This window comes from Chenopodium quinoa, unplaced genomic scaffold (assembly GCF_001683475.1).
Source record: "Chenopodium quinoa cultivar QQ74 unplaced genomic scaffold, ASM168347v1, whole genome shotgun sequence".
NCBI lineage: Eukaryota > Viridiplantae > Streptophyta > Magnoliopsida > Caryophyllales > Amaranthaceae > Chenopodium > Chenopodium quinoa.
Window position 1 is genome coordinate 9,995,177 of NW_018742738.1, and position 13,646 is coordinate 10,008,822.

Here is a 13,646-nt window from a genome sequence, read left to right on the forward strand (position 1 = left end):
GGTTGTACCTGCGCAATCTCAGAAGACATGTTAAATTCATCAAAAATGACATGGACACTCTCCTCAACACAAAGAGTCCTTTTATTGAAGACTCTATATGCTTTGCTGTGAGAAGAGTATCCAAGAAAGATTCCCTCATCACTTCTAGGATCAAACTTATCAAGTTGATTCTTCCCATTATTATGCACATAACATTTACATCCAAAGACACGAAAGTATGTGATGTTGGGCTTTCGACCTTTAAGAAGTTCATAGGGAGTCTTATTTAACTTTGGTCTAATGAGACCTCTATTCAATATATAGCAAGCAGTGTCAACAGCTTCTCCCCAAAAACTCTTTGGGAGACCACTCTCAATGAGCATCGTCCTCGCCATCTCCTCAAGAGTTCTATTCTTCCTTTCTACAACACCATTTTGTTGAGGTGTTCTAGGGGCTGAGAAGTTGTGATTAACTCCATGTTCCCTACAATAATCAATAAAGTTAGCATTATCAAATTCAGTACCATGGTCTGATCTTACCGAGACCAGCTTGTGGGTGAGCTGGTTCTCCACTTGTTTCACCAATGTTACCCATTCTTCAAACGTTTCATCCTTTGTGTGTAACATCATTACCCAAGTGTACCTGGAATAATCATCAACCATAACACAGACATATCTATGACCTCTTCGACTTTGTACTCTCATGGGACCACACAAGTCAATGTGTACAAGTTCGAAGGGTCTGCTGGTACTCAAAACAGTTTTAGGCTTAAAAGAGATTTTGACCTGTTTCCCCCTTACACATTCAGAACAAACTTTATCAGCTTCATACTTAATGTTAGGAAGACCTACCACTAAGTCATGTGCTTTAAGTTTGTTTAGAAGTGTTAGGCTAGCATGTCCAAACCTCTTATGCCAAATCCATTGATTATTGTCAGAAACAGCTCTCAAACAGATGGACTTGTCTTGAGGGATTTTATCTAAGAAGGTGATGTAGACATCATGCTTCCTGGTTCCCTCACATACAAGTTCTCCTGTTTGTGAGTTAACTATGTGACATAGGTTGGCTTGAAACTCAACTCTATTACCTTTGTCACATAATTGAGAAATACTCAAGAGATTATGTTGCAAGCCTTCAACATAATAAACATCATTTATTGCGTTAGAAAGTGTCTTACCAACCTTACCTAAACCAGTGATGGTTCCCTTGCTGTTATCCCCAAAGGTGACACTTCCTCCATCAAAGGCCACTAGTGAAAGGAATTGATCTTTATCCCCGGACATGTGTCTTGAGCAACCACTGTCCAAATACCAATAGGTGTCTCCCTTCACTCTAGCCTGCAAGAGTAAATCAAACATTAGTTTTAGGAACCCAAACACACTTGGGTCCCTTTTCAACAACATTAACATCTTGTTGATCCTTTCTTCTCCACACATACATTACACTCTTGCTGTTCTTATTAGCACTAATTTTCTTAGCTGGACATTCATGTATCTTATGTCCATTCTTACCACAATGAAAACACACGTGCATCTCTTTAGTCATGACATACTTACCTCGCTGATATTCTTTGATCCAGGTGGTTTCTCTGGGAGACCAGTTAGTCCTGGTTCTCTGTCTAGTATAACCAAGACCAAATTTTCCTTTGTTTCCTCCTGATGAAGTCAGATGGTCCAAGGTTCTTTGTGCATTCAGTAGCTTATCCACATGTCTATGACTGTCATGCAATTCCCTTTCTTTTGTTTCAAGTGTCTTAACTAACAACTCGTTTTTCTCTTTCAAAAACTCAAAGTTACTTTTTAAAGTTGCAAGTTGTAAGTTAAGATCTAAAACCATAGGGTCATTAGACATGTCAATAACTACTGATTGCTTTTCACTTTTTAGTTGATTAAATTCAGCATGTAACTTACAGATAGTACTTTCATATTCATTAATCATACTGCTGACTTCAATGCTGGTTCCAGTAGGAGAACCAGGGGGCTGAACAGCTTTAAGTGAAGCAATTTCTTTGTGAGAATTTTCTAAGTTGAAAGCCAATGTTTCAAAGGCCTTCAACAGAGAAGTTCTATTGCAAGAATTTGCTTTACTTATGACTGTTGAAAAATCAAGGACTTCACTAGTAGTTGATAAGTCTCTGGGGAACCAGGAGATCAAATCTTCTTCACCATCACTCGGATAGTCAAGTTCAGAAGATCTTGCCCTTCCTAGTTCTACCTTGCACTTGTCCAATTCAACTTCTAGTTCAGCAACTTGATTTTTCAAGTTATGGCAAACCATCTCTAGGTGATCACAACTAGCAATAGCAGTTTTACATTCATTACGTTTTTCTTTTAATTCTCTTTTGCCAGTTATATAAGTTTCACCTAATTTATAGCATTCATCCAATAAAGAATCTATACAAGCGAGCATATTTTCTCTATCATATTCATGCATATCTATTCTAATTTGTTCAAGGTTTACCTTATGTTTTTGTAGTACATCCTTCTTAGCCATCAAGCATTTCTTGAATGTACTGGTTCCCCCTCTGGTTCCCGGACCAGTGCTGTTCTCCTTGATGTTTGTGAAAGCAGTTAAGCAAACATCAGAACTAGGTGTATCTTCCTCTTCATCAGATCCTGAGTCAGATTCTCCCCACATAGATGCTATCATGGCATTCTTGAAAGCCCTCTTATCTCCAGATTGAGATTGCTTGTCCTTCCATTTTGGACAATCACGAATGATGTGTCCTTTCTCACCACACTTGAAGCAACCTGAAGGTGAGGAAGAGTTAGATTTTTTTGTATTTTTGAAATTCTTACCTTTGAAATTCCTCTTTTGATCACGAAGAGATCTTTCAAATCTTTTTGCAATCATGCTGATCTCATCTTCTTCTTCTTCTACTGTTCCCTTCAGTGCCATGCCTCTGGCTGGTTCCTTGTCAGACTTAGAGTCAATCAGCATCTCATGAGTCATAAGGGAACCAATAAGCTGTTCCAAAGACAAGGTTGACAGATCCTTTGCTTCATATACTGCTGTTACCTTAGCTGTCCATGTATCTGTTAAACTACGCAAAATTTTTCTCACAAGATCCTCATCCGAAAATTTTTTACCAAGTGATCTAAGATCATTAACAATAGTCATAAACCTACGAAAGCAATCATTGATTTTTTCATTTTTATTCATGGCAAACAATTCGTATTTAGACATGATTAAATCAATTTTAGATCGTTTTACCTCACTGGTTCCCTCAAACGCAAGTTCAAGGGTGTCCCATATCTCCTTAGCACTACTGCAACCAGAGATACGATTTGTTTCGGTCTCACCTATTGCTTGTTGTAGAATTGACATTGCCTTAGCATTTTTCTCCAGCAACTTGTAATCAGCAGTGACCAATTCGCTATCCTTCTTGGGAACCTGTTTCCCATCAGCTTCTGTCTTGAGAATGATATTAGGACCATTTTTAACTACGAGCCAGCATTCATAATCAATACCCATGATAACATTCTGGATCCTGTTCTTCCACCAAGCATAATTATTTCCATTAAACTTTGGTGTCTTGTTGTCATAACCAATTGCACTTAATTCTTGAGTACTCATTCTTAACTCCTCTAGATGTTACTCTTTCGAGAAGCTTAGGCTCTGATACCAATTGAAGGTTCAATGGGCACTCAAGAGGGGGGGGTGAATTGAGTGTTAAGTAATCGTTAGCGATTTTTGCTTCTTTTCGGATTATGTGTAAGGAACCAGTTGTGCTGGTTCCCTTATGCAGCGGAATAAAACAAAGCAATAAAGAACACCACAGATTTAACGAGGTTCAGCCAACTCTGGCCTACGTCCTCCTATCCTAAGTCCTTTATTAATCTACTCCGAAAAATAAAGACAAAGAACACTCTACTGTTTCCCTACTCCGGGAACCAGTAAACCCCACACTCTACTCCGAATGTGCTCTAAACTTACCCTCGTAAGTTCCTAGTGTGTTTGAACTCACAAACACTCACCAAGTCTTCAACCCCTCTGTCAAAGACTTAATACAAGATCAAGAACTCTCTAATGATCTAACTCTCAAAAGTCAAATAGAGAAAAACGTTAAAACACTATTATGCTCTTGTGTATCACTTAATAATTGAATTAGTGCTTTTAGCTCTCAAAAATAAAACTCTATTAAAATGTGTGAGAGCCGTATCTGATTATTCAGAATAAGATGTATTTTATAGGTTAGTTAGCTAAACCCTAGTTACCTTAAATCATGCATATAAGATATATACGATTTATGGTAAGTATTTATCTTAATTGATTTGATCACAAGATAAAATCAATTTAAGATAAAATACTTCCTAGTTTTTAGCTAACCAAAAATATCATCTTTATTCTTAGCTGCTTGGATATATTTTAAATCAATATTTTTCGGAAAATATCTTTTTATAAAATCTTTGTAAAAACGGCAGCTTGAATAATCTGTTCAGTTAACCTGGTTCCCTGGCCTGGTTCCCTGAACTGAATATGTTATGAAATTTGTTCCAAACCTTGTACCAAATTTCATAACGATATTTAATATACTAAAAGCACTTTATATACTCAATTATATAAGTTATACTACGGAGCATTTACATGAAGTTCCTAAATAACTCTTTGAGTGTAGTCTTCCTTCATGCATTCGTTAAGTCTTGAAAGCTTCCATGAATGAACTCAATTATTGACCAAAGGACCTTCCTTTAAGTTGATCGAAAATTCTTTCAAGCTTCCAGTCTTAGAAATCAACTTAGATACTGCACATTCAACAAAGTTAATGTACAATACTAAATAAGTAACTGCCTTTCATAAAAGCAGTTTGAGAAAACAGTTTATACCGGTTTCCTACCAGTGCATAGCTCATTCATCATCTAACTGTTCCCTGTATAAAGATAAGTTAGTTCAACAAATATCTCATATAAGTAATAACTTATCTAGGGAAACAGTGTTCTATTTTAGCTGGTTCCCCCAACTGTATTGAACACTTTCAAAGACCTGTTTCCCTTAGCTGTTTGTCATCATTCAAGGGACTCAACAGGATGGGCCATCAATATCATTAGATTGTGATTCTATTGATATATGTAATTATCATTCTAATTTGACATTTTGACAAAGTCACCATTTAGAGAAATTATGATGTGAACTCGAGGTCGAATACATATCGATGTAAGAAAACCAAAGGTTTAAAGACTAGATACGGACAATGAAACTTCATTTGTGATACGATCACTACTTGTGCTTAGTTGAAGCATAAGTATGAAAATATTGAAAAGTTCAAAAGGTTCGGTATGAAGTTCAGTATCAACTTGACAATATAATTATGATTACATTACAATATGATTGTAATTGTGAAAATTTGAGTCAAGACATTTACTTGGCAATATATTTAAAGTATTGCGATATGATCGTAATCATGAGAATTTAAGCCAAGACTTTGATAAACATCCAAGATTTGTGAAATCGTTTTACAACAAACTCCGAAAGAAAACCTTATGAAGTGTTTATGAAGGGAGCTATCAATCTATATAAGATATATTCTGATAATGAATGAAAATTACCTATCTTCCAACCATTGTTCAAGGGATATACTTTTAAGATAAGCTACAAAACTAAACAAACTATATATGTCAAATCAAATGTAGTAAATACTCCATATATGATATGGATAAGAAGAGTTCTTATAAAGTCTTTCTACAAAGCAAGGAATAAAAACTGTATTAAATCGTTTAATGCACGATCAATTGGTATACAGAGCACGGGGTACTACTACACAAATCATACTTAGCAAAAAATGTTTGTTGCTCAAGCAGGTGCCCTTATGGAAATTGTTCCAAAAGGTCAAGAAGGAGTAGTATAAATCTCGAAAGAGTTTGAGAAAAGAAACAAATAAACGTGGTTCAAACCATGATTGGTTCACCCTATGCTAAATATGCCTCCTCAAAAGGCAAGTGGGAGTATAAGAATCTCGAAAAGTTTGAGAGCCTGAAAGAGTTCAAGAAAAGCTAATTCGAAAATCTTGAAGAAATTCTAGAAGTATTTGAATAAAATCAACAATATGAGCATGATTCACCTCATGTTACAAATGACAACGCATGGTCTCATTAAGTGTAATGGGAATAATAACCATGTGTCGAAGGTAGTACATTCCAAGTGCACATCCTCAAATTGTCATTTCTCATTGAAAGCTAAACAAAGTTGTTGTATTAGTTTCAATTATTTCATAAAAACCCACAACGATGACTAGCATATGTAAAACTTAGTCAAAGAAATATGATTTCATATTGATTAAGAGTTCTAAAATATTCATGTTGGAACATGATGATTATGCAAGTAACAAAGATGATTTGACAAGTTATAACTCCAAGTGGTTCAAAACCAGGAAATCTGAAATAGATTCTAAGTCTGTAAGCAAGTGTATGACACTTAAATTATTTGCCTAATTGGGTGAGACCCATTATAAGCAAAACAGACAAGATAGGAAAATGTATTCTAACTAAAGCAAAGACTTGTTAAAGGATTCAACTAATTCATAGTATGACTATGACTACGATGAAACCTTTACAATAGTCATTTTGCAAAGATCTATTAAAGATACTTTAGTGATTTCTACCTTATAAGATTTGGTAGATGGATTTCAAAACACTTTCTTGAAATTGTTCATGAAAGAATATTTATATGCAATATAATCAGAATGGTTTTGAAAAACAATTATACTAGGGATGCGTAAAAGACCCTTAATGGATTGAAGTTAGCATCAAGGAGTTAATGTTCTTAATTTTGTGAGTTAATCGAAATTGTTTGATGTTCTCATAAAATGAAGATGTTATGTATACAAGATGTTTAGTGGGAGCTATGAAGTCTTCTTGGTCTAGTACAAAGAGCAATTATTCATTGCTTGAAGAGTCAAATGAGGGTAATGCATTTTGTATGAAAAACCTTGAAGAAGAAAATGAGTACATTTGGGATTCAAGATCTATAGAGATAGGTCTGGAAAGATGTTTTAGCTTAGTCAAGAAGCTTATATTGATAAGATTCTTATGAGGTTCAACATAAAATTGAAAGGAGTTTCAATCCCATGTAACATGGCACATTGCTTAATGTTTCAATACTTTGAGAAAGGTTGATGAAATTAAGGTTTTGAGTGATGCTACTTATGCATTTTGCAAAGGATATGATGCATCATGCATGTCATGGACTATACTCGTATATTTGATTCACATGTTTTAAGAACAAGTGATGATAGATTTCAATCGTAATCTAATGTAACGTTGGAAAACAAACTAGAAATTCCTAAGTTCCTTGCGAAAGGGGCAAAGGAAAATTATTAGTGTATGGAGGTGAATATTATTATAAAATTTAGAAATTGCAAAATTCATGTTTATGAGAATGTCTGATTGTAGGCGTCGTTCGAAGTGCGCCTACGTTAAAGCATGTGATGAATATGCTTGGCACTCATAGGAAGTGGGAATTGACATATATGATTAGGGACAAGAAAAGTAGGGAGCCGCCAACAAGTTTTTAAGGAACTTTTTAACCGTTCACGGATCATAAAAGACAACCACGAATAAAGGGACAACGAAGGCAACAACGATTGACCCGTGAAGGTTACACCCCATTCATAATCCATGATATTACTAACTCCATATGGTTCGGAACCACGAAAGGAGGATCGGGGATGATGGTACGAAGTGAGTCATGGAGTCACATTCGCCCGTATTGGCCTCTACTCGATTCTTATAGTGAAAAGTATTCCTGCGATCTCAAAGGCATACAAACAAAATATTCAATTTGATCCAAACTATTATTTAGCTAAATTGGTTGAATATTAATGCAACATATAATTCTAAAATATTTGTGATCACTTGAATTGATAACAAGATTAAAAAGGAACCTAAACCGGTTGTCCAAATTATCTTATTAGGCGTGATTTTTTCAATTACATATTCCCTTTAAACATGCAATATAGTGATCATAATAACAATAGAACAAACATCAATATTTGAAGCAAGTTAACAATGATTCTAACAATACAAAATCGTTAGAAAAATAATAAAAATAAAAGGAACATAATTCTTACTTTGATTCTGTTTGTTTGCAACTACAAAATAATAAACGAATTAGTAACTTCAAGGAAATAATAATAAAACAATAATTAAATTAAATTAAATTAAATAGAATTGATTTGAGGCCAAACCCTCAAACAGTTCTACCTTTCACGCCTTGGCTTATGGACAGAACCACGATTAAAGTATGGACTCCTTGGAGTACTTGAAGAAGGAATTATGAAAGAAGAAGGGGAGGCTAGTGTTTAGGCTAGAACACAGAAGAGAGAAAAATAGAGAATTCATTGATGCCTCGTACGTCATAAATGAGGGGGTATTTATAGAAAAAATGTGTTGAGGGAACACACGGAACCCTAAAATGATAAAAACCCTAAAAAAGTATACCGTGACACGGCAAAGTGTACCGTGACACGGGAAATCCCACCGTTAGACGGGAAACATTCATGTGACACAGTGTACTTTTGTGTGACGCGGGAAATATATGCTGAACGGGAAAGAAAACGCGTTAAGGGTTTACGCGGAAAGGACACGGAAACCCCTGTGTCACGGCAGGTGTCCCGTGTCACGGGGAACCCCATCGTCAGACGGGAAAGTTTCCCGTGACACGGTGGACTGTTGCCGTGACGCGGGAGTTTTCAGTGCACTTTTTCGTCTAAATTCATTTTTAATCCTAATTTCGTTTAGCATTTTAAATGTCGATTGATAATTTCGGGCCTTTTTCTGATTTATTATTATTTGGGCTAAAATAAATAAAATAAATAAAAATTTCGGGCCAAAATAAATAATAAAACAGTAAAATAAAAAAAGGTTTGGGCTGAAATTAAAACTATGCTTTGACCAAACATCAAGACTAATCCATGGACTATTCAAAAATACGAATTTAATTAAATACGATTTTTAAAGCACTCTCGGGATTAAATACTGAACCCGACCAATAGTGGCGGTGAAAGGTTGTTCATCATCGGGTTTGGTTTTGGGGAGACATTTTTAGGTGTCTACACTCATGAACACTACTTACTAAACCCCTTCCATGACCAAGGTATGAGAGTCAAACTAAGATTCTTGGATTGAAGCAAGTTATGTAATTTAAGTTGTGTATGTTTTGAGAAAACATGTCACATAAGTAATACATTAACTTGTAGAATTATGTTTATCAATTGAAAAAAAGTTTCAATTTTATTTAATTATAGTTTTTAATATTAAATAAAATGTCCAAATTAATTATGGATTGATGGGCTCATCAGGTTAATAACCTGGTGAATGGAACTCCACAGGTGAACTAAATTCATATATTATTTAAGTTCCTAGTTTGGAATCATTAAATTGGACATAAATGATTTCAATTAATGGACTAGCATGTAAGATTGATTGGATAGCGCAGTTTCATGGGCTATAGAAGCGTAGTGAAGCTCGGTCAATCACATGGGTATGCATGAATGATGCATGATCGAACTATAGACCTACTTTGAAGCTCAAGTGTAGGGCTTCCGGATATATTAGTGGATTCCTTTGACATAAATGGAACATTGATTCCATTCAATGATTGATGTAACTGTGTAAATTCATACGTCACTACTAGAAATTCCGTGGTTTATTTTCGACACAATAAAGCGTCGAAATTTTTTTTCTCGACGCTCTAAAAAGCGTCGAAAAAATGTGAGTCGAGAAATTTGTTGGACGCCTAAAAGCGTCGCAATTCTCGACACTTTTTATTATTGTCCAAATTTTTATACGAAGCGTCGAAACATGTATAGTTCGCACACTTTCTCATGTTTGGCGATGCTTTTTCTTGTCTATTATCACAAAATTGAGACGCTTTTTTGTGTCCTTAGATTTATGTATTAGATGTCCTCTATTTTATCCACACTTTTTTCTGTCCATATTTTTAAATTTAGTGACGCTTTTTCTAGTCCATACTCTTTATAAAATGTATCCAATGTGGAGAATATTTTTCTAGCAAAAATAAAACTTAATTCAGTCATTGGAGATTAATTAATATAGTTAGGAAAGACACTCCATATCAGAGTTTTTAAAAAATTTAAAGAAAGTTTTACTCAAATTCAATTTATTCATAATTAATGAAGAGTACAACTTGGTATATGTACAATACAGTGCCAAAAACCAAGATATTCTGACATTTTTTTACCAAGATATTCTGACATTTTTTTTGTCTAAGATAGAATAATAAAAGAAAGTACAAATACATTCTATGTATAACTAATCTTATACCAGAAACATCAGTGTGACAAGCCTCCACCACTGGCCAACCATGACTGATAAGATGATTAACCTTTGAAGTTTGCACCCTACATCAGGGGTAATGAATAGGAGACGAAAGGCCTGTCAAAGTAAGGCATGGGCTGAGCATTCGGAATGAGTTCCTTTCTTAATATTCTTATTTCTTCCTCCTCTTCTAACTGTTAGAGCAAAAGAGAAGTTTCTGACTTAATTTACTGCAATCATAATAATACTAATTATGTTCAGTTTATCAGTTCTTTTGTAGTGTACCTTCTGTTGCCTCTCTCTATCCAGTTTGTATTGCTCTATCAACGTCAATTTTTCAGAAATCTGGTAATTGAATCACAATTACATTAGCAACATATGTGATGCATACTATGATTACCAAAAGTACTTAAAAGAAATGAATTCAATAATCACTAAACATACCTGGTTTGACCACGAATAGGTGAGCTTGTCGTTGTCTAAGCAAAATCCTAGAGCTGTATAGGATTAATAATCACACATATGTGCAGATTCAATTACCAGATTTCAATTACCTGCAAATTCAATTACCAGATTTCAATTACCTGGTGGTCAATTATCACACATATGTGCAGCTTTAGGTTGATTGGCCTAGTAATGTCTTTAATTGGTGGCTTTATCAGACACTACATATGAACGTACACGTCGAGTTAGCCTTCGCTGAATTATGACGATGATGATGAAAACAATGAGATCAAAACCAAAAATGTCAATGATGTTTTTTAATTCTAGCCCTTCCTTTTTCCATGTTCTCCGGATTCCTCATATTTGCACCATCTACTATACCTTAAAACAAGTCCCTGGTAGTAAATCATTAGTGAATACCAAATGTCCACAATTTAAGATGATAAATGATCTCAAGCTAACATGAACTTGACTGACAAGGATTAAGACATATGTGTCTCCAACTCTCCATTAATTTACTTAAAGCATGAGTGCATGACATACAAGTCATGTTCCACAAAATGAGTAAACTTATGTACTACAATCACTTATGTGATCAAGTGCTAGGCTGTCAATTATTATTTTTTTAAAAAAAAGGTCCCAAATGAAATGTCAAGTGTCTATACAAGTTCAATTATTGAGAATAAAACTAAAACTGTGCATATATATGCATGGAATTATAGAAATACAAGATCTTTCATTAAAATAATGCCTAAAATAAGGTGATATTTCATTTAAACATAGATCTTTCATTAAGTCATGATAACTGGCTAAAGACGAGAAGCCATTGAGAATTGCATTACTATCTCTAGTCAGTTATCTTTTATGTGTTTGAGAACTCTTTAATTATTTCTAAAATACAAAGAGACAATGTTATGGAGTCCTCACAGAAAAAGTTATAAATTTATAGAAAGTCACCAAAGAAAATGTCCCAACCTTAAAGATTTTAAAACTAACAAATTCACTAGATACTGTAATTCCTTTGGCTATTGCAAGTACGACCTCATACTCTCATAGACGTATATAGATATCACCACTCAAAGCTACCATCTCAGATCCATACCCAATAGAGGAGATGTTGCTTAAAAGCCATCATCTAGGCAACCAAATTGGCCAACAATTGTCATCCAAGCAAAATCCTAGAGGCTTACAGGTAATTTATAAATTCACCAAAATGTTTAATTTCTTTTATTGAGTCAAGTCTAGTAACACAATATGGACACAATCACAACCACGAACAGACAAACAAGAGATAGGACACAATCAGTACACATCCATGAAGATAGCTAAGGCAGCTCAGTCAACAAGGAAAGGCAGTAGCACGTTTGCAAACACCTCAATGCATGCAGACACAACACCAAACAATAACAACAGAAACATAAAAAAAAGAACAAAAACAAAACAACAATTAATAACAAAAGCAACAACACATACATTCCTGCAGCTCCAACCTATTCGTTTCTCAGCCACCTGCCATGAGGCTGCCAACACGGTTGCTATGCCAGGAAGACAAGAGCAACAGAGATATCAAGTAGGCACCAAATTAGCACAAAAGCATCAAGTGGAGAATAAACTCCTTCAAATCCTCTTACTCACAGTCCCTTATACATCCTGAAAAAATAATGGAAGAAAGCAAACCAAAAGAACTTTAATATTATATTTGATGCATAGATCTAGAGAAGGAATTAATTATTCAATTGAAAAATCATATCAGAGTTGATAAAATTACAAGTAACATTTGCTTGGTAAAAGCTACAGCCAAAGATGAATTGAATTTTATTAAAATAAAGTAACTAAAAAATAAACAAAAATATATCAAACAACCGATTAAATACAGTAAAAAGGAACCCTTCTCAAAATCTCAACTTTTCTTTGGAAAATTACTTCAAAATTTCCAATTTAATCGATTGTGTATAAACTTCTTTTAAATTCGCACATGAAATCTGACAATACTATTTCTTATAAACGAATATTTACCCAGATTCATCGCAAAATGAAGTATAACAATATATAATAAATCCCTATAATCTCTGTTATTCATAAATCAAACAATATCTAATAATAATTTTGTAATATTGTTGAAATTAGGTTGCTAAAACGATTTAATAGACTTCAATCAAAAGCGAAATTCGTATTTGATCGAAAATGAAAGATGTACCTTTGAAACAACAGCGGTATAGAGAGTGACAAAATTAAGTAGAGAAATTTTATCAAGCATTAGGGGGATTGCAGGGAGAATTAAGATCTGGATTAAGATTCCATAAATATCACGAAGAGGGCGGAAAAGTTAGGGTTGAGAACTGAGTAGTCTGAATTTTTTTTTGTTGGTTTATTTTCCGCTTAAAATTGAAACGTGGGCTTAGTTGTGAGGTATTAACAATTCACGTGCTTGACATGTGCTGGTCTTCTCAACGCTTTCCAGCGACGAAAATTGCTTTCGTCACCTAAAAGCGTCGAAAATATACGGATACTAATTCTTCTACTAACTCCCCTTACCTAGCGTTGAGGCCCCAGCGTCGAAAAAACACTCATTTTGTAGTAGTGCGTCTTCTCGTAACTGGATATTATAAAGGGTGTTTCCTGGTTAACTCATGATTTGAGTGGAAGCTTTGGTTGCCACAAGATTGGATTAAGTCTACCTATTTAATTAGGAATGTGTCTTGGCCCCTTGAGGAGAGAGAACTCAGAAAATGCGTGGTCGTGCTCAAATGGATTACATAGTAATCATTTGTTTTGTAATTCAAACTCAGTTTTTCAAGAAAAGATTTGTAGAGTAATATGATCATGACATGAGATGCAATCATATTATCAAATCGACACACATTGACTATAGGAATTTGAATGTTGTGCACTTGTCTCAGACAAGTGGGAGATTGAAGGAGTTCTGTCTTCGATAGTGAAATTACTAGA

General features: G+C 34.6%; 1 long non-coding RNA gene across 3 annotated transcripts; it reads right to left on the minus strand.

Moving 5' to 3' along the window:
• Positions 1 to 10,084: 10,084 nt before the first annotated feature.
• LOC110724219 lies at positions 10,085 to 13,192 on the minus strand. 3 transcript variants are annotated; one of them, XR_002511911.1, is made up of 5 exons: positions 12,895 to 13,192; positions 12,171 to 12,347; positions 10,698 to 11,092; positions 10,539 to 10,598; positions 10,085 to 10,447 (listed from the first exon to the last, which is right to left on the minus strand). It is a non-coding gene; the product is annotated as an uncharacterized LOC110724219 (long non-coding RNA). The 3 variants fall into 3 exon arrangements; XR_002511913.1 differs by having other exon boundaries at positions 10,698 to 10,837; positions 12,895 to 13,189; XR_002511912.1 differs by having other exon boundaries at positions 10,698 to 10,807; positions 12,895 to 13,186.
• Between the last annotated feature and the right edge of the window lie 454 nt (positions 13,193 to 13,646).